Raw genomic sequence first — 23,428 nt, 5'->3', positions numbered from 1 at the left:
GGCGAAAGACATTAATATAAATACATACATAGATGAATTTCAGATGTTCATAAAAGTGGTAAGGGGCTGAGGGTGGAGTGAATATCAATGCTTAAAGGGCAGTGATACCTGAGTACATAGGTGATACAGAAGGGAGGGGGAGTTGGGAAAAAGAGAAGGTCTAGTTGAGAAGGGACTCTGGAGGAGATGGGATTTTAATAAAGCTTTGAAAATGGTGAGAGTGTAAGTCTCCTGTCTATGGAAGGAAGGACATTTCAGTTCAGAGGGAGGATGTGGGCAAGAAGTTGGTGAGAGATACATGAGATCAGGGTACAGTGAGCTATTTGGCATTGGAGGAGCAAAGTGTGAGGACCGTAGGTAGTGAAGGGGCCCACCAACCCCCAACAAGAAAACCTGAGAATGAGCAGCCAGAGAGATAGGAGGAGAAACAGAAGAGGACAGTGTCAGTGAAGCCAAGATTGGATAGTGTTTCCAGGAAAAATGGGTGGTCCACAGTGGCGAAGGCAGCTGAGAGTCCAAGGAGGATGAAGTCAAAGCCATTGGATTTGGCAAGAAGTTCATTGGTGACCTTGGAGAGGGAAGTTTCCGTGGTATAAAGGGGGAAGAAGTCAGATTGGAGAGAGTCAAAGAAAAAATTGGAGAAGAGGAAGTGGAGAAAGCTCTTAGTATAGTGCTCTCCACACAGTAAGTGCTTGATAAATATGATTGCTTGATTGACTGATAGGAATGATAGGAGGGAGATGATGCAATAACTGGAGGGAGCTGCAGGGTTAAAGGAGGGTTTTTTCAGGGTAGGGGATATATGAGCATGTTTGAAAACTCATGAATCTGGAATGGCTGACAATTAATTATTTTCTAAGAAATATTCTCAAATCCTTGGAGACAAGGCATGCTTCTACCAGACTCTCACAGTAACCAAGAAGTTTTGGCAGGATGAATTAGAACATCTCTAGAATCTACTTTCTCTTCCGTCCAAATTGCTACCAAGATGATGCAATCACTTACAATATCCTGCGTTGATTACTGCATCAGCTTCCTCGCTGACTTTCCCTGCCTCCTTTCTCTCCCTACTCCAATCTGTACTGCTGCCTGGAGCAGTTTTCTGAAAGTCATTAATTGTGTTGAAGGCACATCTCCTCCAAGAGACCTTCCCAGACTAAGCCTTCTTGTCCTGTTCTTTCACTCTCTTCTGCCTTGCCCAGACTTGCTCACTTTATTCATCCCCCATCCCAGCCCACAGCTCTTATTTACATATCCATAATTTATTTATTTATATTAAAGTCTCTCCTCCACTGAACTGTAAGCTCACTATGGGCAGGGAATTTGTCTGTTATATTGTTATATTTTACTCTCACAAGTGTTTAGTACAGTGCTCTGCATACAAGAAGCACTCAAATACAGTTGGTTGATTGATTGCCCTTGGGCAAGTCATTTAACTTTTCTGTGCCTCAGTTCCCTCATCTGAAAATGGGAGATTAAGACATTGAATCCTATGTGGGACAGGGACTGTGTCCAACCTGATTTTCTTGTACCTACCCAATGCTTATAACAGTGTCTGGCACAAAGTAAGTGCAGTACAGTGCTCTGCACACAGTAAGTGCTCAATAAATACGATTGATTGATTGATTAACAAATACCATAAAAACCAACAAGACAAAAAAAGATCACAGTAGTATGTATTCAGTTGCGCTGAGTGATTGTCCCAAAGACTTTTGAGGATGTTTTTAGCTGTTGAACTGGAAGAGTTTCTCAGTATATTGGAAGATTATTTTGACACCTACTCCCAGATTCCCCATTGCATCTTCAATATGGTGGCAAAGATTAGGTTGGTTTTCTCAAGCGCTCAGTACAGTGCTCTCCACTTAGTAAGCACTCAATAAATACAATCGATATAGGACAAACTGACAACACAGTCCTGGTTCACTCCACCACTGAAAAGGTAAAAACACCTTCCCCCTTAAACACTTAGCTTCTTGTGGTCAGGTATCACTTCTACCAACTCTATATCGCTTCTACAAACTGTACTTTCCCCAAATCTTGGAGAAGCAGCACTGCTTTGTGGAAAGAGCACAGGCCTGACAGTCACAAGACCTTGGCTCTAATCTCAGCTCTCCCATTTATCTGCTGTGTGACTTTGGAAACGTCATTTCACTTCTCTGGGCCTCAGTTCCCTCATCTGCAAAATGGGGATTAACTACTGTTCTCCCTTCTACTTAAACTGGGAGCCCCACGTGGGACCTGATTACCTTGTATCTGCCCCGGTGCTTAGTACAGTGTTTAGCATATAGTAAGCGCTTAACAAATGCCTCTATTGTTATTATTATCATTATAAGCTTAGAACAGTGCTCTGCTCTCAATAAATAATTATTGTATTTAAGTGCTTACTATGTGTCAAGCACTGTCCCAAGTGCTGGTGTGGATACAAGTTAATTAGGTCAGACGCAATAAGCATGTCTTAGTTGACAGTAGTAGGGTTACTTTAAGTATCCTGGTGAATTCCCCTAAACTTTCAAATTTAGAAAAGTTCTGAAGCAGGACCCTGACAGTTTATTTCTAGAGGAGTTAGTAATAACAATGACGGTATTTTTTAAGTGCTTACTATGTGCCAAGCACTGTTCTAAGCACTGGGGTAGATACAAGATAATTAGGGTGTCCCAAGTGGGACTCACAGACTTAATCCCCATTTTGCAGATGAGGTAACAGGCACAGAGAAGTTAAGTGACTTGCTCAAAGTCACACAGCTGATAAGTGGCAGAGCTGGGATTAGAACCCATGACCTCTGACTCCCAAACCCGTGCTCTTGACTCTAGGCCATGCTGCTTCTCTGTCAGATTTGTCTGAGTTGCTCTCACTTTGTCAGATTTCATATACCTCCAACTTTTATTAAGCAGAACCCCAGACCTGCTGGCTTTTCTTGGTGAGCACAGTGAGAAGAGGTTGGAAAATGTATTTTTAGCCGGCTTTGAAGAAGGACAAAGAGGAAGAGAAGGAACCAGTACCTTTTATTTCTACCATTAAAGCCCTGGAAACCAAGAGCTAGCTCTTTCATCTCTCTGTTGAATCTTAATGCACAATCAATAGTGGTTTCCCTCATTTCTATCCTTTCACAACCTCTTTGAGCATTTAGAAAGGGGGGTGTTAAGTACCATAAACATTTCAGCAATAAGCTATATCATTGTTCCTTGCCTTTTACAAGTAACATCTGATCAACTAAAGGCTTAGCCTCTGAGTAGGACTAAAGAAGAGTCGAGGACTTTCTCAGTTAATTGCCTTCAAGTTGAATTCATTCAGGGATACCAACCAAAAATTCACATTGCACTTCTATGTACTTAAGTCCAAGGAAATACTACTAATAAATAATGACAAATGTGTGGTGTGCTATAAAGAGCCCCTCATTTTCTTGCCACTGATTAGGTTTCAACTAAATATCAGTGCCATTTCTGTGCAGGAAAGGGAATTCATCACTTCTTTAGCAGCACTTGACAATGAATGCTTTGCTAACTGGCTAATAGAATGCTTTCTGGTTTCAGTGTGTAATCAAAAGAGCCTATATACCTACATTACATTATTGAGTAATTTGATGATTATATATTTCATTCATTCCATTAAATGTTGCCACTCTGATAAGAATAAAAAGGATTTAATTCCTAAATGTTGTATTCATTTATATGTTAATCAGTTAAGGAGGCTTCACTATAGATCCATGAATGTGTATGACAGTCTGTAGGAAGTGCTTGTTTTCCAGTGATCTGAAAGTACATTAGAAAGGGCAATTGAGTCACTACTATCATTCCTCTGGTGTGCAAATTGAGGGACTGAGGGTTTAAGTGATTTTGGCATAAAGGCACTTGGTCTACCAGTTGAAGATCAGGGACAAAATGTGCTATAATTATTTGCTTATTTTCCCTCTTAAAGCTGTGGATTGAGGTATGTTGTCCATTCAAGGAAGATCCAGGATCATTCATTCATTCATTCATTCAATCGTATTTACTGAGTGCTTACTGTGTGCAGAGCACTGTACTAAGTGCTTGGGAAGTACAAATTGGTAATATATAGAGACGGTCCCTACCCAACAGTGGGCTCACAGTCTAGAAGGGGGAGACAGAGAACAAAACAAAACATATTAACAAAATAAAATAAATAGAATAAATATGTACAAGTAAAATAGAGTAATAAATACGTACAAACATATATACATATATACAGGTGGTGTGGGGAAGGGAAGGAGGTAAGGCAGCGGGAATGGAAAGGGGGAGGAGGGGGAGAGGAAGGAGGGGGCTCAGTCTGGGAAGGTCTCCCGGAGGAGGTGAGCTCTCAGTAGGGCCTTGAAGGGAGGAAGAAAGCTAGCTTGGCTGGTGTGGGGAGGGAGGGCATTCCAGGCCAGGGGGATGACGTGGGCCGGGGGTCGACAGTGGGACAAGAGAGAACGAGGCACGGTGAGGAGATTAGCAGCAGAGGAGCAGAGGGTGCGGGCTGGGTTGTAGAAGGAGAGAAGGGAGGTGAGGTAGGAGGGGGCGAGGTGATGGAGAGCCTTGAAGCCAAGGGTGAGGAGTTTCTGCCTGATGCGGTGGTTGATTGGTAGCCACTGGAGATTTTTGAGGTGGGAAGTATCATGCCCAGAGCATTTCTGGACAAAGACAATCTGGGCAGCGGTGTGAAGTATGGATTGAAGTGGAGAGAGACAGGAGAATGGGAGATCGGAGAGGAGGCTGATACAGTAATCCAGATGGGATAGGATGAAAGCTTGAACGAGCAGGGTAGCGGTTTGGATAGAGAGGAAAGGGCAGATCTTGGCAATGTTGTGGAGGTGAGACCGGCAGGTTTTGGTGACGGCTTGGATGTGAGGGGTGAATGAGAGAGCAGAGTAGAGGATGACACCAAGTTTGCGGGATTGTGAGACGGGAAGGATGGTAGTGCCGTCAACAGTGATGGGAAAGTCAGGGAGAGGGCAGGGTTTGGGAGGGAAGACAAGGAGTTCAGTCTTGGACATGTTGAGTTTTAGGTGGTGGGCAGACATCCAGATGGAGATGTCCTGAAGGCAGGAGGAGATGAGAGCCTGGAGGGAGGGAGAGAGAGCAGGGGCAGAGATGTAGATTTGGGTGTCATCAGCGTAGAGATGATAGTTGAAGCCGTGGGAGTGAATGAGGTCACCAAGGGAGTCAGTGTAGATAGAGAACAGAAGGGGACCAAGAACTGACCCTTGAGGAACCCCTACAGTAAGGGGATGGGAGGGGGAGGAGGAGCCTGCAAAAGAGACTGAGAATGAATGACCGGAGAGATAAGAGGAGAACCAGGAGTGGACAGAGTCTGTGAAGCCAAGGTTGGATAGCGTGTTGAGGAGAAGGGGGTGGTCCACAGTGTCGAAGGCAGCTGAGAGGTCGAGGAGGATTAGGATAGAGGATAGGATCAGTGGTCAGGGAAGCAGTGTGGTCTAGTGGAAAGAGCATGGGCCTGGGGGTCAGAGGATCTGTAACTACACCCTGCTCTGCCACTTGTCGGATGAGTAAACTTGGGTACTTAACATGTCTGTGCCTCAGTTACCTCATTTGTAAGACTGTTAGCCCCAGGTGGGACATGGACTGTGCCCAACCTGATTATCTTGTATCTACTCCAGCACTTAGAATAGTGTGTAGCGTATAATAAACACTTAACAAATAACCATGTAAATGAAATTAGATTAATCTTCAGTAAATAATGTGTTATTTGTTAAATTCTTACTATGTGCTAAGTAATGAAGTAGTAGTAGCACATGGAGTTCACAGTTCATTCATTCATTCATTCATTCAGTGGTCTTTATTAAGCACCTACTGTGTGCAGAGCACTGTACTAAGCACTTAGGAAAGTACAATATAACAATAAACAGTGACAATCCCTGCCCACAATGAGCTCAAAGTCTAGAGAGGGGAAGACAGACTTCAATACAAATAAATAAAATTACAGATGTATACAAGTGCTGTGGGATTGGGGTGGAGGGGCAAGGGGAAGAGCAAAGGGAGCAAGCCAGTGTGATGCAGAAGGGAGTAGGAGATGAGGGAAAAGTGGGGCTTAGTCTGGGAAAGCCTCTTGGAGTAGATGTGTCTTCAATAAGGCTTTGAAGGTGGGGAGAGTAATTGTCGGATTTGAGGACAGAAGGCATTCTAAGCCAGAGGTAGGTTGTGGGCTAGGGGTCGGCGGCGAGACAGGGGAGATCGAGGCACAGTGAGAAGGTTAACACTAGATGAGCGAAGTGTGTGGGCTGGGTTGTAGGAGAGAAGCAAGGTGAGGTAGGAAGGGGCAAGGTGAAGGGGCAAGCCAAAAGTGAGGAATTTTTGTTTGATACAGAGGTGGAGAGGCAACCACCAGAGATTTTTGAGGAGGGGAGGAAACTGAGGCATGGAAAGTTAAATGACTTGCCCAAGGTTACATAGCAGACAAGTGGCAGAGCTGGGACATGAACCCTGGTCCTTTGACGTCTTTCATTCATTCATTCATTCAATCGTATATATTGAGCGCTTACCGTGTGCAGAGCACTGTACTAAGCGCTTGGGAGGTACAAGTTGGCAACATATAGAGACGGTCCCTACCCAACAGTGGGCTCACAGTCTAGAAGTAGTCTTTCCACTAGGTCACATTGCTAAAGAGTTATGTTTCTAAGAATGTTAAATTTTAGATCAAGTTGCTTCATTTCTATAAACTTCTTTAAACCTTGGCTGTTATAAAGGAAATATCAAGTGATGATTAGAGAGATGAAGCAAGAAAAACTTACTAAAGTTTTTATGTTGTCTTCCTACATCAGTTTTCACAAGGAAAACAACAGCTGACTTCTTCAACCAAAGATTATTTAGCTCAAATTCCGAATTAAGATCTCTTTGTTTTCAAGTGGTGATGGTCCCCAGCTGGGTGTAGAGTTCTTTTCTGCTCAATGCCCTTATTTGCACTGTTCTTTTCTCTAATTAGTCTCCCATCTACTCCTTCATTCTTGTCACATCAGGCATCTCTGGGATCTTTTCGTTCCCTTCTCACATTCCTGATACCCTGCCAGTCATCTTTCTGGACTGTCCTCTCACATCACATGGCTCAACTTTCTCCTTTCCCCTCTCCTCCTTCAGATCTCACCTCTATACATGGAGGAGTGGAGAAATCCCTTACCCACCTTAGCTCTTTTTCCGATCCACAATAACAAGCCCTGTGAAGGAATGTTACCCCTTGACTATTGTTTTCCCTAGCTTCCACAAATCAAAATATGCCTATGACCCTTAAAAGCTAACAGGATTGAAAGCAACATAATCTTTTCATACAAATCAGGCCATTGTTTATCCTGTCTCATGATGGCATCAATTAATGTAAACTCACTGTGGGCAGGGAATATGATTCTTATATGGGTGTGTTGTGCAACAGAGTTAGTAAACATTTTCCCTGCCCACAGTGTGAAGAGAAGCAGCATGGCCTAGTGGATAGAGCACGAGCCTGAAAGTCAGAAGGTCATGAGTTCTAATCCCAGCTCCAACACATATCTGCTGTGTGACCTTGAACAACTCCTCTGTGCCTCAGTTACCTCATCTGTAAAAAGGGGTTTAAAACTGTGAGCCCCACATGGGATAAGGGGCTGTGTTCAACCTGATTTGTGTGTCTCCACCCCAGAATTTAGAACAGTGCCTGGCACATAATAAATGCTTAATAAATACTATAATTAGTATTATTAATGAGCTTACAGTCTAGAGGGATGCACTAATCGGTGCTGGGGTTTGAAAGTTGGCTTGGGCATTTTATGTTTTTAAAACAAGACACTTAGAGATCTAGTTACACTGTAGCCCCTCTATCTCCCATTATTCAACAGCCCTGAAATGCTCCAGCCCGCCACATGCCTTGCTTATTTGGGCTTTATAGGCCATAAAAGTTTGCTTTGGGCTGAAAAACTGAATTGGGAATATTAGAAGTCAGGCAGATACCCATACTATTCAATAAAATATTAAAAAGCTAGCTGGATTCTTGTGATAGCACCAAGGATGAATGGCAGAATTAATGATTTTCTGTATTTTCATGTTCCTTTCAGTTTGCAAGAACATGAAGAATCGCTTATTCGGATTCAGTTACAAAAGGGGAGATTTACAAATTAAGGCCATTTTATTATACAGTGTCCAAATAGAGCCCATTGGGAATGGACATTTTACTTATTTATAAAGCACCTAATATCATGCTGGCTCCTTGTAATTCGTTGTGAAATAGACTACAAAAATTCCTCTTTCTTATAAATAAGGATGTCTAGTCAATTCACTCAGGAAAGGTAAGCATTTAGAGAAACAAGTGTGTTCACTTCTTAATCAAAAGACATTAATGGTTTGACAGCTGCTTGGTTTGACAATTGCTAACCCTAGCCTAGGGTGAAGCCTGGATTTCCCTGATCCAGTAGTGAAGAGAAATAAGTAGGAGAGTTGTCTACATGATGAAAGCCATTTTCTCATTTTCACAGCCTTTCTTTTCACTCCTTTTTATTGTGTTTATGATACTGAGGTGACTTTAAATTTGCAGTTTGTAAAAAAAAATTAACCTGTAGCATTTTACTAAGCATTGAAGAAAGTACAATTAATGATTCAAAGACATTAAAGGATGAATGTCATGAATCTGGACTCACAATCTGCAATGGGGAAGACTGAAAGACTGGCATGAGGCAATGAGGAAAAATTGTTTAAAGATAGAGACAAACAACATGACAATGCAACAGTGTGAAGCCGTGCGGGCCTAGTGGCAAGAGCATGGGCTTTGGAGTCAGAGGATGTGAGTTCTAATTCCCAGTCTGCCATTTGTCTGCTGTGTGACCTTGGGCAAGTCACTTTACTTCTCTGTGCTTCAGTTGCTTCATCTGTAAAATGGGGATTAAGACTGCAGGCCCCAATGTGGGACAGGGACTGTGTCCAACCTGATTAGCTTGTATCTACCCTGGAGCTTATAACAGTGCTTGGCATATAGTAAGTGATAAACAAATACTGAAATTATTGATTATTCATTCAGTCATTCAATCATATTTTTCGAGTGCTTACTGTGTGCACAGCACGTTACTAACTGCTTGGAAAATACAATTCAGCAATAAAGAGAGACAATCCCTGCTCACACCAGGTTTACAGTCTAGGAGTGGGGGGAGACAGTCATCAAAACAAGTAAACAGGCATTAATATAAATAAATAGAATTACAGATATATGTGCATCAAAACAAGTAAACAGTCATCAATATAAATAAATAGAATTCTAGATCTATACCTATGTCATAAATGCTGTGGGGTGGGGAAAGGGGAAGAGCAAAGGGAGCGAGTCGAGGTGACACAGAAGGGATACGGAGCTGAGGAAAAAGGGGCTTAATCTGGAAAGGCCTCTTGAAGGAGGTGAGCCTTCAGTAGGGCTTTGAAGGGGGGAAGAGCGATATTATAATTTTTATCAGCCATCTCCAGCACTGAATTTACATATCCAGCCTTTTTAAATATACTTGATTTACTTATTAATTTCCACCACTCTAGTTCTAAATATTTTTATGCCCTCCCCCCCGATGTATAAGCTCCTTGTGAGTAAGGAATGAGTCACTTCTTTGTTCTGTATTTCCCAAGTGCCTAGTCAATGAACAGCACCAAGTAGGTGCTCAATAAATACTACTATTACAACTACTATTACTACTACTTCTATTACTACTACTACTGCTGCTGCTACTGCTACTGCTACTTCTACTTTTACTGTACTATTGCTGAAATCCTGCTAGTAGTACTCTACTACTATGATATTTCTTCAACTGTACATTAAATTATTTATCTTGACTACTCCATTTATAAATATTCTTACATTGGTCTTCCTCATTAGATTTTCCCTCAAAAGCATTCAGGCCATGTTTCCCCACTCCTCAAGAAACTCCAGTGTTTACCTATCCACCTCCACATTAAATAAAAATTTCTTACCATTGTTCAATCACCTTACCCCCTCGTACCTTATCTTGCTACTCTCCTACTACAACCAAGCCCTTAAACTTTGTTCCTCAGCATGGCTTAGTGGAAAGACCATAGGCTTGGGAGTGAGAGGTCATGGGTTCTAATCCCAGCTCTGCTGCTTGTGAGCTGTGTGATGTTGGGCAAGTCACTTAACTTCTCTGTGCCTCAGTTACCTCATCTGTAAAATGAGGATTAAGGCTATGAGCCCCCCGTGGGAAAACCTGATTACCATGTATCTACCCCAGTGCTTAAAACAGTGCTTGTCACATAGTAAGCACTTAACAAATGCCAACATTATTAATATTATTATTATTAACCTTCTCACTGTACCTTGATCTTGTCTATCTTGCCGCTGACCTCTCACCCATTCATTCATTCATTCAGTTAGTCATATTTATTGAGTGCTTACTGTATGCACAACACTGTAATAAATGCTTGGAAAGTACAATAGGGACAATCCCTACCCAACAACAGGCTCACAGTCTAGAAGGCAAGAGACAGACAACAAAACTAAACAAGTAAACAGGCATAAATAACATCAATATAAATAAATAGAATTATGGTTATATATACTACATAACATGAGAATCAGCGTGGCTCAGTGGAAAGAGCACAGGCTTGGGAGGCAGAGGTCATGGATTCTAATCCCGGCTCCACCACTTGTTATCTGTTTGACTTTTGGCAAGTCACTTCACTTCTCTGGGCTTCAGTTCCCTTGTCTGTAAAATGGGGATTAAGACTGTGAGCCCCACGTGGGACAATCTGATAACCTTTTATCTAACCCAGTGTGTAGAACAGTGCTCGACACATAGTAAGCACTTAACAAATGCCAGTATTATTATAAACATTATTAATAAAATAAATAGAATAATGAATATGTACATATATACACAAATACTATGGGGCAGGAAGGGGGATAGAGCAGAGAGAGGGAGTTGGGGTGATAGAGAGGGGGGGAGGAGCAGAGGAAAAGAGGGGTTTAGTTTAGGCAGGCCTCCTGGAGGAGGTGAGCTTTCAGAAGGGCTTTGAAGAGGGGAAGTGTGCTAGTTTGGCGAATGTAAGGAGGGAGGGCATTCCAGGTCAGAGGTAGGATGTGGGCTAGGGGTCGATGGCGGGACCAGCAAGAATGAGGCACAGTGAGAAGGTTAGCACAAGAGGAGTGGAGTGTGTAGGCTGGGCTGTGCTTTGCACATAGTAAGCGCTTAACAAATGCCATCATTATTATTATAAGGAGAAAAGGGAAGTGATGTAGGAGGGGGCAAGGTGGTGGAGAGCTTTGATGCCAATAGTGAGGAGTTTTTGCTTGATATGAAGGTTGATAGGCAACCACTGGAGATTTCTGAGGAGGGGGGTGACATGCCCAGAGCATTTCTGTAGAAAGATAATCTGGGTAACAGAGTGAATTATAGACTGAAGTGGGGAGAGACAGAAGGTTGGGAGATCAGAAAGGAGGCTGATGTAGTAATCCAGTCAGGATAGGATGAGTGATTGTACTAACAAGGTAGCAGTTTAGATGGAGAGGGAAGGGTGGATCTTGGCAATGTTTTGAAGGTGAGACTGGCAGGTATTGGTGACAGATTGGATATGTGGGGTGAATTAGAGAGCAGAGTCAAGGATGACACCTAGGTTGCGGGTTTGTGAGATTGGAAGGATGGTAGTGCCGTCCACAGTGACTGGAAAGTCAGGGAGAGGACAGGGTTTGGAGAGAAGATAAGGGGCTCTGCTTTGGACAGCTTGGGTTTTAGGTGGCGGGAGGTCATCGAGGTGGAGATGTCCTGAAGGCAGGAGGAGATACGAGCCTCAAAGGAGGGAGACAGAACAGGGGAGGAGATGTTGATTTGGGTAGCATCCGCAAAGAAATGATAGTTGAAGCTGTGGGAGCAAATGAGTTCACCAAGGGAGTGAACCTACCTCCTACCTCTTCATCCTACCTCTGGTCTGAAACACCCTCCCTCCTCATATCAGACAGATAATTGCTCTCCCCCACTTCAAAACCTTATTGAAGGCACATTATCTCCAAGAAGCCCTCCCTGACTTAGCCCTCCTCTCCTCCTCTCCCACTCCCTTCTGCACCCTCCTGACTTACTCTCTTCATTCATCCTCCCTCTCATCCCGGCAGCAAAATATATACATGCATATCGGTATATACCTTTAATTAATTAATTTATTTATTTATTAATTAAGACTGTGAGCTTGTTGTAGGCAGGGAATGTGTCTGCTTGTTGTTATAGTGTACTCTCCCAAGCACTTTGCACACAGTAAGCAATCAATAAATGTGATTGAATGAATGAATGAGTTCCTGAGAGGCCCGCCCGCCTGCCATCACACCGCGTGGCCCCCGCTGCTCCTGGAAGGCTCCTCTCCTCCAAGCGCCGCCATAGACGCCCCCTGCTTCCACGCCCCCCCCCCCCCCACCACTTAAGCGACCTTCCTTATAGTGCCCCCCAACCCCCCTTCCCGGTCCGGTCCTGACTGACTCCCCCCCGCCCAACCCGGGAAAAAGGCCCTTGTTATAACCAAGTTACATTAATGACAACCTCATTCGCACCTACTCAGCCTTCCTGTCCCGCCATCGACCCCCGGCCCACGTCCTCCCCCGGGCCTGGAATGCCCTCCCTCTGCCCATCCGCCAAGCTAACTCTCTTCCTCCCTTCAAGGCCCTACTGAGAGCTCATCTCCTCCAGGAGGCCTTCCCAGACTGATCCCCTTCCTTCATCTCCCCCTCATCCCCCTCTCCATCCCCCACAGCACCTGTATATATGTATATATGTTTGTACATATTTATTACTCTATTTATATATTTCTTTATTTTACTTGTACCTATCTATTCTATTTATTTTATTTTGTTAGTATGTTTGGTTTTGTTCTCTGTCTCCCCCTTCTAGACTGTGAGCCCACTGTTGGGTAGGGACTGTCTCTATATGTTGCCAGCTTGTACTTTCCAAGCGCTTAGTACAGTGCTCTGCACACAGAAAGCGCTCAATAAATACGATTGATTGATAGATTGATTGACAGGGCACGTGCCTGGGAGTCACAAGGTTTACTGCCATTTGTCTGCTGCTTAGGGACAGGGCACGGGCCTGGGAGTCACAAGGTTTGCTGCCATTTGTCCGCCGCACAGGGACAGGGCACGGGCCTGGGAGTCACAAGGTTTGCTGCCATTTGTCCGCCGCATAGGGACAGGGCACGGGCCTGGGAGTCACAAGGTTTGCTGCCATTTGTCCGCTGCATAGGGACAGGGCACGGGCCAGGGAGTCACAAGGTTTGCTGCCATTTGTCCTCTGCATAGGGATAGAGCACGGGCCTGGGAGTCACAAGGTTTGCTGCCATTTGTCTGCTGCATAGGGTTAGAGCACAGGCCTGAGAGTCACAAGGTTTGCTGCCATTTGTCTGCTGCATAGGGATAGGGCACGGGCCAGGGAGTCAGAAGGTTTGCTGCCATTTGCTGCATAGGGACAGGGCACGGGCCTGGGAGTCACAAGGTTTGCTGCCATTTGTCTGCTGCATAGGGACAGGGCACGGGCCTGGGAGTCACAAGCTTTGCTGACTATATGTAAAGCACCATGTCGGGGATTGTCTATGTGTGTCTATGTGTGTCTGTGTGTGTCTGTATGTGTCTGTATCTGGGAAAAGTGTCTGTGTCCCTGTGTGTGTGTCTATCCCCACGGCACCTATATATATATGTATATATATATATATGTATATATGTTTGTACATATTTATTACTCTATCTTACTTGTACATATTTATTCTATTCTTTATTTTTTTAATATGTTTTGTTTTGTTGTCTGTCTCCCACTTCTAGACTGTGAACCCGCTGTTGGGTAGGGACCGTATGTATATGTTGCCAACTTCTGTATATGTTGCCAACTTGTACTTCCCAAGCACTTAGTACAGTGCTCTGAACACAGTAAGCGCTCAATAAATACGATTGAATGAATGAATGAATGCCATTTGTCCGCTGCATAGGGACAGGGCACGGGCCTGGGAGTCACAAGGTTTGCTGCTATTTGTCCGCTGCCTAGGGTTAGGGCACGGACCTGGGAGTCACAAGGTTTGCTGCCATTTGTCTGCTGCATAGGGACAGGGAACGGGCTTGGGAGTCACAAGGTTTGCTGCCAGTTGTCTGCTGCTGCATAGGGACAAGGCACGGGCCTGGGAGTCACAAGGTTTGCTGCCATTTGTCTGCTGCATAGGGATAGGGCACGGGCCAGGAAGTCAGAAGGTTTGCTGCCATTTGTCTGCTGCATAGGGACAGGGAACGGGCCTGGGAGTCAGAAGGTTTGCTGCCATTTGTCTGCTGCATAGGGACAGGGAACGGGCCTGGGAGTCAGAAGGTTTGCTGCCATTTGTCTGCTGCTGCATAGGGACAGGGCGCGGACCTGGGAGTCACGAGTTTGCTGTCATTTGCCCGCCGCATAGGGACAGGGCACGGGCCTGGGAATCACAAGGTTAGCTGCCATTTGCCTGCTGCATAGGGACAGGGCATGGGCCTGGGAGTCACAAGGTTTGCTGCCATTTGTCTGCTGCATAGGGATAGAGCACGGGCCTGGGCATCAGAAGGTTTGCTGCCATTTGTCTGCTGCATAGGGATAGGGCATGGGCCTGGGAGTCACAAGGTTTGCTGCCATTTGTCCAATGCATAGGGATAGAGCACTGGCCTGGGAGTCACAAGGTTTGCTGCCATTTGTCTGCTGCATAGGGATAGGGCACAGGCCTGGGAGTCACAAGGTTTGCTGCCATTTGTCTGCTGCATAGGGATAGGGCACGGGCCTGGGAGTCACAAGGTTTGCTGCCATTTGTCTGCTGCTGCATAGGGACAGGGCACGGACCTGGGAGTCACAAGGTTTGCTGCCATTTGCCCGCCGCATAGGGACAGGGCACGGGCCTGGGAGTCACAAGGTTTGCTGCCGTTTGTCTGCTGCATAGGGACAGGGCATGGGCCTGGACGTCAGAAGGTTTGCTGCCATTTGTCTGCTGCATAGGGATAGAGCACGGGCCTGGGCGTCAGAAGGTTTGCTGCCATTTGTCTGCTGCATAGGGATAGGGCACAGGCCTGGGAGTCACAAGGTTTGCTGCCATTTGTCCACTGCATAGGGTTAGGGCACAGGCCTGGGAGTCACAAGCTTTGCTGACTATATGTAAAGCACCATGTCAGGGGTTGTCTATGTGTGTCTGTGTGTGTCTGTATGTGTCTGTATCTGGGAGAAGTGTCTGTGTCTCTGTGTGTGTGTCTATCCTCACGGCACCTATATATATATATATATATACATATATATACATATATGTATACATATATATATGTATGTGTGTGCATATATATATGTATGTATATATGTTTGTACGTATTTATTACTCTATCTTACTTGTACATATTTATTCTATTCTTTATTTTTTTAATATGTTTTGTTTTGTTGTCTGTCTCCCACTTCTAGACTGTGAACCCGCTGTTGGGTAGGGACCGTCTGTATATGTTGCCAACTTGTACTTCCCAAGCACTTAGTACAGTGCTCTGAACACAGTAAGCGCTCAATAAATACGATTGAATGAATGAATGAATGCCATTTGTCCGCTGCATAGGGACAGGGCACGGGCCTGGGAGTCACAAGGTTTGCTGCTATTTGTCCGCTGCCTAGGGTTAGGGCACGGACCTGGGAGTCACAAGGTTTGCTGCCATTTGTCTGCCGCATAGGGATAGAGCACGGGCCAGGGAGTCAGAAGGTTTGCTGCCATTTGCTGCATAGGGACAGGGCACGGGCCTGGGCGTCAGAAGCTTTGCTGCCATTTGTCTGCTGCATAGGGTTAGGGCACGGGCCTGGGAGTCACAAGGTTTGCTGCCATTTGTCCGCTGCATAGGGACAGGGCACGGGCCTGGGAGTCACAAGCTTTGCTGACTATATGTACAGCACCATGTCGGGGATTGTCTATGTGTGTCTGTGTGTGTCTGTATGTGTCTGTATCTCAGAGAAGTATCTGTGTCTCTGTGTGTGTGTCTATCCCCACGGCACCTATATATATGTGTGTATATATATATATATATGTATATATGTTTGTACGTTTTTATTACTCTATCTTACTTGTACATATTTATTCTATTCTTTATTTTTTTAATATGTTTTGTTTTGTTGTCTGTCTCCCACTTCTAGACTGTGAACCCGCTGTTGGGTAGGGACCGTCCGTATATGTTGCCAACTTGTACTTCCCAAGCACTTAGTACAGTGCTCTGAACACAGTAAGCGCTCAATAAATACGATTGAATGAATGAATGAATGCCATTTGTCCGCTGCATAGGGACAGGGCACGGGCCTGGGAGTCACAAGGTTTGCTGCTATTTGTCCGCTGCCTAGGGTTAGGGCACGGACCTGGGAGTCACAAGGTTTGCTGCCATTTGTCTGCCGCATAGGGATAGAGCACGGGCCAGGGAGTCAGAAGGTTTGCTGCCATTTGCTGCATAGGGACAGGGCACGGGCCTGGGCGTCAGAAGCTTTGCTGCCATTTGTCTGCTGCATAGGGTTAGGGCACGGGCCTGGGAGTCACAAGGTTTGCTGCCATTTGTCCGCTGCATAGGGACAGGGCACGGGCCTGGGAGTCACAAGCTTTGCTGACTATATGTACAGCACCATGTCGGGGATTGTCTATGTGTGTCTGTGTGTGTCTGTATGTGTCTGTATCTCAGAGAAGTATCTGTGTCTCTGTGTGTGTGTCTATCCCCACGGCACCTATATATATGTGTATATATATATATATATGTATATATGTTTGTACGTTTTTATTACTCTATCTTACTTGTACATATTTATTCTATTCTTTATTTTTTTAATATGTTTTGTTTTGTTGTCTGTCTCCCACTTCTAGACTGTGAACCCGCTGTTGGGTAGGGACCGTCCGTATATGTTGCCAACTTGTACTTCCCAAGCACTTAGTACAGTGCTCTGAACACAGTAAGCGCTCAATAAATACGATTGAATGAATGAATGAATGCCATTTGTCCGCTGCATAGGGACAGGGCACGGGGCCTGGGAGTCACAAGGTTTGCTGCTATTTGTCCGCTGCCTAGGGTTAGGGCACGGACCTGGGAGTCACAAGGTTTGCTGCCATTTGTCTGCTGCATAGGGACAGGGAACGGGCTTGGGAGTCACAAGGTTTGCTGCCAGTTGTCTGCTGCATAGGGATAGGGCATGGGCCAGGGAGTCAGAAGGTTGCTGCCATTTGCTGCATAGGGACAGGGCACGGACCTGGGAGTCACAAGGTTTCTGCCATTTGTCTGCTGCATAGGGACAGGGAACGGGCCTGGGAGTCAGAAGGTTTGCTGCCATTTGTCTGCTGCATAGGGACAGGGCACGGGCCTGGGAGTCAGAAGGTTTGCTGCCATTTGTCTGCTGCATAGGGATAGAGCACGGGCCTGGGCATCAGAAGGTTCGCTGCCATTTGTCTGCTGCATAGGGATAGGGCATGGGCCTGGGAGTCACAAGGTTTGCTGCCATTTGTCCAATGCATAGGGATAGAGCACTGGCCTGGGAGTCACAAGGTTTACTGCCATTTGTCTGCTGCATAGGGATAGGGCACAGGCCTGGGAGTCACAAGGTTTGCTGCCATTTGTCTGCTGCATAGGGATAGGGCACGGGCCTGGGAGTCACAAGGTTTGCTGCCATTTGTCTGCTGCTGCATAGGGACAGGGCACGGACCTGGGAGTCACAAGGTTTGCTGCCATTTGCCCGCCGCATAGGGACAGGGCACGGGCCTGGGTGTCACAAGGTTTGCTGCCGTTTGTCTGCTGCATAGGGACAGGGCATGGGCCTGGACGTCAGAAGGTTTGCTGCCATTTGTCTGCTGCATAGGGATAGAGCACGGGCCTGGGCGTCAGAAGGTTTGCTGCCATTTGTCTGCTGCATAGGGATAGGGCACAGGCCTGGGAGTCACAAGGTTTGCTGCCATTTGTCCACTGCATAGGGTTAGGGCTTGGGCCTGGGAGTCACAAGGTTTGCTGCCATTTGTCCGCTGCATAGGGTTAGGGCACAGGCCTGGGAGTCACAAGCTTTGCTGACTATATGTAAAGCACCATGTCAGGGGTTGTCTATGTGTGTCTGTGTGTGTCTGTATGTGTCTGTATCTGGGAGAAGTGTCTGTGTCTCTGTGTGTGTGTCTATCCTCACGGCACCTATATATATATATATATATATATATATATATATATATATATATATATGTATACATATATATATATATATTTATACATATACATATATATGTATATATATATACTCATATACATATATGTATACATATATATATGTATGTGTGTGTATATATATATGTATGTGTGTATATATATATATATGTATATATGTTTGTACGTATTTATTACTCTATCTTACTTGTACATATTTATTCTATTCTTTATTTTTTTAATATGTTTTGTTTTGTTGTCTGTCTCCCACTTCTAGACTGTGAACCCGCTGTTGGGTAGGGACCGTCTGTATATGTTGCCAACTTGTACTTCCCAAGCACTTAGTACAGTGCTCTGAACACAGTAAGCGCTCAATAAATACGATTGAATGAATGAATGAATGCCATTTGTCCGCTGCATAGGGACAGGGCACGGGCCTGGGAGTCACAAGGTTTGCTGCTATTTGTCCGCTGCCTAGGGTTAGGGCACGGACCTGGGAGTCACAAGGTTTGCTGCCGTTTGTCTGCTGCATAGGGACAGGGCATGGGCCTGGGCGTCAGAAGGTTTGCTGCCATTTGTCTGCTTCATAGGGATAGGGCACGGGCGTGGGCGTCAGAAGGTTTGCTGCCATTTGTCTGCTGCATAGGGATAGGGCATGGGCGTGGGCGTCAGAAGGTTTGCTGCCATTTGTCTGCTGCATAGGGACAGGGAACGGGCTGGGGAGTCACAAGGTTTGCTGCCATTTGTCTGCTGCTGCATAGGGACAAGGCACGGGCCTGGGAGTCACAAGGTTTGCTGCCATTTGTCTGCTGCATAGGGATAGGGCACGGGCCTGGGAGTCACAAGGTTTGCTGCCGTTTGTCTGCTGCATAGGGACAGGGCATGGGCCTGGGCGTCAGAAGGTTTGCTGCCATTTGTCTGCTGCATAGGGATAGGGCACGGGCGTGGGCGTCAGAAGGTTTGCTGCCATTTGTCTGCTGCCTAGGGTTAGGGCACGGACCTGGGAGTCACAAGGTTTGCTGCCATTTGTCCACTGCATAGGGTTAGGGCTCGGGCCTGGGAGTCACAAGGTTTGCTGCCATTTGTCCGCTGCATAGGGTTAGGGCACGGGCCTGGGAGTCACAAGGTTTGCTGCCATTTGTCCGCTGCATAGGGTTAGGGCACAGGCCTGGGAGTCACAAGGTTTGCTGCCATTTGTCCAATGCATAGGGATAGAGCACTGGCCTGGGAGTCACAAGGTTTGCTGCCATTTGTCTGCTGCATAGGGATAGAGCACAGGCCTGGGAGTCACGAGGTTTGCTGCCATTTCTCTGCTGCATAGGGATAGGGCACGGGCCTGGGAGTCACAAGGTTTGCTGCCATTTGTCGCTGCATAGGGATAGGGCACGGGCCTGGGAGTCACAAGGTTTGCTGCTATTTGTCTGCTGCATAGGGATAGGGCACGGGCCTGGGAGTCACAAGGTTTGCTGCCGTTTGTCTGCTGCATAGGGACAGGGCATGGGCCTGGACGTCAGAAGGTTTGCTGCCATTTGTCTGCTGCATAGGGATAGAGCACGGGCCTGGGCGTCAGAAGGTTTGCTGCCATTTGTCTGCTGCATAGGGATAGGGCACAGGCCTGGGAGTCACAAGGTTTGCTGCCATTTGTCCACTGCATAGGGTTAGGGCTCGGGCCTGGGAGTCACAAGGTTTGCTGCCATTTGTCCGCTGCATAGGGTTAGGGCACAGGCCTGGGAGTCACAAGCTTTGCTGACTATATGTAAAGCACCATGTCAGGGGTTGTCTATGTGTGTCTGTGTGTGTCTGTATGTGTCTGTATCTGGGAGAAGTGTCTGTGTCTCTGTGTGTGTGTCTATCCTCACGGCACCTATATATATATATATATATATATATATATATATATACATATATATATATATACATACATATATATATATATATATGTATGTGTGTGTATATATATATGTATGTGTGTATATATATATATATATATATGCATGTGTGTGTATATATATATGTATTGTATATATATATATATATGTATATATGTTTGTACGTATTTATTACTCTATCTTACTTGTACATATTTATTCTATTCTTTATTTTTTTAATATGTTTTGTTTTGTTGTCTGTCTCCCACTTCTAGACTGTGAACCCGCTGTTTGGGTAGGGACCGTCTGTATATGTTGCCAACTTGTACTTCCCAAGGCACTTAGTACAGTGCTCTGAACACAGTAAGCGCTCAATAAATACGATTGAATGAATGAATGAATGCCATTTGTCCGCTGCATAGGGACAGGGGCACGGGCCTGGGAGTCACAAGGTTTGCTGCTATTTGTCCGCTGCCTAGGGTTTAGGGCACGGACCTGGGAGTCACAAGGTTTGCTGCCATTTGTCTGCCGCATAGGGATAGAGCACGGGCCAGGGAGTCAGAAGGTTTTGCTGCCATTTGCTGCATAGGACAGGGCACGGGCCTGGGCTCAGACTTGCACACGTGGCCTGGGCGTAGCTTTGCCTGCCATTTGTCTGCTGCTAGGTAGGGCACGGGCCTGGGAGTCACAAGGTTTGCTGCCATTTGTCCGCTGCATAGGGGACAGGGCACGGGCCTGGGAGTCACAAGCTTTGCTGACTATATGTACAGCACCATGTCGGGGATTTGTCTATGTGTGTCTGTGTGTGTCTGTATGTGTCTGTATCTCAGAGAAGTATCTGTGTCTCTGTGTGTGTGTCTATCCCCACGGCACCTATATATATGTGTGTATATATATATATATATATGTATATATGTTTGTACGTTTTTATTACTCTATCTTACTTGTACATATTTATTCTATTCTTTATTTTTTTAATATGTTTTGTTTTGTTGTCTGTCTCCCACTTCTAGACTGTGAACCCGCTGTTGTGTAGGGACCGTCTGTATATGTTGCCAACTTGTACTTTCCAAGCACTTAGTACAGTGCTCTGAACACAGTAAGCGCTCAATAAATACGATTGAATGAATGAATGAATGCCATTTGTCCGCTGCATAGGGACAGGGCACGGGCCTGGGAGTCACAAGGTTTGCTGCTATTTGTCCGCTGCCTAGGGTTAGGGCACGGACCTGGGAGTCACAAGGTTTGCTGCCATTTGTCTGCTGCATAGGGACAGGGAACGGGCTTGGGAGTCACAAGGTTTGCTGCCATTTGTCTGCTGCATAGGGATAGGGCACGGGCCAGGGAGTCAGAAGGTTGCTGCCATTTGCTGCATAGGGGACAGGGCACGGACCTGGAGTCACAAGGTTTCTGCCATTTGTCTGCTGCAATAGGGACAGGGAACGGGCCTGGGAGGTCAGAAGGTTTGCTGCCATTTGTTCTGCTGCAATAGGGACAGGGCACGGGCCTGGGAGTCAGAAGGTTTTTGCTGCCATTTGTCCTGCTGCTAATAGGAATAGAGCACTAGGCCTGGGTGTCAGAAGGTTTACTGACATTTGTCTGCTGCAATAGGGATAGGCCCACGGGCCCCTGGGAGTCAGAAGGTTTAGCTGCCATTTGTCTGCTGCTGCATAGGGACAGGGCATGGGCCCTGGAGTCACAAGGTTTTTGCCATTTTGCTGCTGCATAGGGATAGAGCACGGGCCTGGGCATCAGAAGGTTTGCTGCCCATTTGTCTGCTGCATAGGGATAGGGCATGGGCCTGGGAGTCACAAAGGTTTGCTGCCATTTGTCCAATGCATAGGGATAGAGACTGGGCCTGGGAGTCACAAGGTTTGCTGTCCATTTGTCTGCTGCTACTAGGGATAGGGCACAGGCCTGGGGAGTCACAAGGTTGCTGCCATTTGTCTTGATTGCATAGGGATAGGGGCACGGGGCCTGGGATCAAAGGTTTGCTGCCATTTGTCTTGCTGCTTGCATAGGGACGGGCACGGACCTGGGGGAGTCCTCAAGGTTTTGCTGCCATTTGCCGCCCACATAGGGACAGGGCACGGGCCTGGAGTGTCCCACACTAGGTTTGCTGCCGTTTGTCTGCTGCATAGGGAGCAGGGCATGGGCCTGGACGTCAGGAAGGTTTGCTGCCATTTGTCTGCTGCATAGGGATAGGGCACAGGCCTGGGAGTCACAAGGTTTGCTGCCATTTGTCACTGCATAGGGTTAGGGCTCCGGGCCTGGGAGTCACAAGGTTTTGCTGCCAATTAGTCCGCGGCATTGAGGTTAGGGCACAGGCCTGGGAGTCACATGCTTTGCTGACTATAGTGTAAAGCACAATGTCAGGGGTTTGTCTATGTGTGGTCTGTGTGTGTCTGTATGTGTCCTGGTATCTGGGGAAAGGGTCTGTGGTCTCTATGTGCACACATATATATATATGTAGTGTGGTGTAGTATTATATATGTATGTGTGTATATATATATATATATATATATATGTATATATGTTTTAGTACTATTATTACTCTATCTTACTTGTACATGTTTATTCTATCTTTATTTTTTTAATATGTTTTTGTTTTGTTGTCTGTCTCCCACTTCTAGACTGAGAACCCGCTGTTGGGTTAGGGACCGTCTGTATATGTTGCCAACTTGTACTTCCCAAACACTTAGTACAGTGCTCTGAACACAGTAAGCGCTCAATAAATACGATTGAATGAATGAATGAATGCCATTTGTCCGCTTGCATAGGGACAGCGGCACGGGCCTTGGAGTTCACTAGGTTTGCTGCTATTTGTCCGCTGCCTAGGGTTAGGCACGTGGCCTGGGAGTCACAAGGTTTGCTGCTATTTGTCCGCTGCCTAGGGTTAGGGCACGGGACCTGGGAGTCACAAGGTTTGCTGCCATTTGTCTGCTGCATAGGGACAGGGAACGGGCTTGGGAGTCACAAGGTTTGCTGCCAGTTGTCTGCTGCATAGGGATAGGGCACGGGCCAGGGAGTCCAGAAGGTTGCTGCCATTTGCTGCATAGGGACAGGGCACGGACCTGGGAGACACAAGGTTTCTGCCATTTGTCTGCTGCATAGGGACAAGGGAACGGGCCTGGGAGTCAGAAGGTTTGCTGCCATTTGTCTGCTGCATAGGGACAGGGCACGGGCCTGGGAGTCAGAAGGTTTGCTGCCATTTGTCTGCTGCATAGGGATAGAGCACAGGCCTGGGTGTCAGAAGGTTTGCTGACATTTGTCTGCTGCATAGGGATAGGGCACGGGCCTGGGAGTCACAAGGTTTGCTGCCATTTGTCTGCTGCATAGGGTTAGGGCACGGGCCTGCGAGTCACAAGGTTTGCTGCCATTTGTCTGCTGCATAGGGTTAGGGCACGGGCCTGGGAGTCACAAGCTTTGCTGACTATATGTAAAGC

This window comes from Tachyglossus aculeatus, chromosome 2 (genome assembly GCF_015852505.1).
Source record: "Tachyglossus aculeatus isolate mTacAcu1 chromosome 2, mTacAcu1.pri, whole genome shotgun sequence".
In the NCBI taxonomy this organism is placed as follows: Eukaryota; Metazoa; Chordata; class Mammalia; order Monotremata; family Tachyglossidae; genus Tachyglossus; species Tachyglossus aculeatus.
The sequence above is the reverse complement of the archived record's forward strand: the minus strand, read 5'-3'. Positions refer to the sequence as shown.